Genomic DNA, 1740 nt, shown 5'->3' with positions numbered 1-1740 from the left:
AACAATTATAATACTATAAGAAAGGGATTGGCAATAGTAGGAAACTGTCAGGGGAGGGAGGATGGGATTGGCAATTGAGGGAAACTGCTAGGAGAGGGAGGGTACCTGCATAATCAATGTTTATATACCTAAACCTGAATTGCACCCCACATATTTATAATAATAAAAAAAGAAATAAAGGCAAAGGATTGTGTACATCTTACTGGAAAATGCTGCTCAGGGCTCTGGAGACACTGGTTGCTCAGGCTCCCCCCGCCTACTCCTCCCACCAGGTCCCAAAAGACTCAAGTTCATGAACTGCTGCTTCACAAAGCAAGTCCATCATTTGCGGGGTTTATCATTCTGAGAGTCAGTAACTTTCTCACAAAGTCTCAGTCTAGTTTCTTGCCTTAGCTGTTGTAAGTAGGTTCTCATCACTTCTTCTTCCTATGTGTTTGCAGGCTTGGCATACATTGCATGGAGTGGAAAACCAGTTCTCCAGGAATGGGAAAATTAGTGATTCCCAATGTATAAATTTTTTTCACCTTGACTTTTGGAATTGCACTTTTGGAGTCTCTTTATACACTCAGAAATGTAGAGTGTCATATACATCAAGGTCCTATTATCATCCTTCTTGGTTCATAGTTTTTGAAGAAGACATTGGCCTTAAAGAAGAGATGGCTTCATGCTCAATGTCTGTATCTTTTGTCTCTCTAGGGGCAGGTTCTTTGAACTGGTTTCTGATAGATAACAGTGCCATGTTCCCGATGAGCTTGGGGTCAGGGTCCATGAGAGAAGAGTGGTAAGCTGGCATCTGGTGGCGCCCAGGTTTCAACACAGAGGAGCAGCAGGATCGGGTTAGAGTGCAACAGTTCTGGCCTGGCAGCCCAGATGGAGTAGAGGGAAGTGCTTCACGCTCTTTAAAAAAAAAAAATCTAATTAAAAAAAAAATCCCAACCAGGCTTGGTGGCTCAGTCTGTAATCCCAGCACTTTGGGAGGCCGAGGCAGGTGGATTGCCTGAACTCACGAGTTAGAGACCAACCCATGCAGCCTGATGAGACCTCGTCTCTGCAATGAATCAAAAATTAGCTGGGTGTGGTGGTGTGCACCTGTAGTTCCAGTTACTTGGAAGGCTGAGGCAGAAGGATGACTGGAGCCCAGCTGGGCGATCCTGGGGTGGCAATGAGCATGCCACTGCACTCCAACCTAGACGACGGAGTGAGACTCCAACTCAAAAAAAAAAAAAAACCCCAAAAAACCAATATCTAATTGTCAAATAAAGATTGACTATTTTCAAGATGTACCTCGTGGTGACATAATATATGTATACATTGGGTGATGATTACCACAATCAAATTAACACATGCATCACCACCCATGTTGGACCTCGGATCCTGTCTTTCATGGTCTTCCTCTCCTGGCTGCCCAATAGTGACAGAAATAAATTAATTTATGAAGTTATTAACATACATACTGTGACTAAAATAAGTTCATATTACACGTGCTACAGCAAAATGGCAAAGGACTACATTTCGTGGGTTTCCAGGGTCACTCAGAAATATTTAAAAATGTGAATATTAAAGCTACTAATGCAAAGGTTTTCTCTTCTGGGTACCTTATTCAAAGATGCATTTTGTGCCTCCAAGCCATGCTTTCTAGATTATCCAGTAGTGCCATATGTAACTATAACAAGATTATAAACCATTTACTTGATAACTATGCATGTCTTCTCTTTTGAATCTAATAATTCAGGGCTTCAA

General features: G+C 42.0%; 1 pseudogene; it reads right to left on the bottom strand.

The window, feature by feature from the left end:
• Positions 1 to 216: 216 nt before the first annotated feature.
• On the bottom strand, positions 217 to 793 carry LOC103260986 (annotated as a pseudogene).
• Between the last annotated feature and the right edge of the window lie 947 nt (positions 794 to 1740).

The sequence above is a fragment of the Carlito syrichta genome, unplaced genomic scaffold (genome assembly GCF_000164805.1).
Source record: "Carlito syrichta isolate Samal-C Ts95f unplaced genomic scaffold, Tarsius_syrichta-2.0.1 Scaffold303517, whole genome shotgun sequence".
NCBI lineage: Eukaryota > Metazoa > Chordata > Mammalia > Primates > Tarsiidae > Carlito > Carlito syrichta.
The sequence above is the reverse complement of the archived record's forward strand: the minus strand, read 5'-3'. Positions and strand labels throughout refer to the sequence as shown.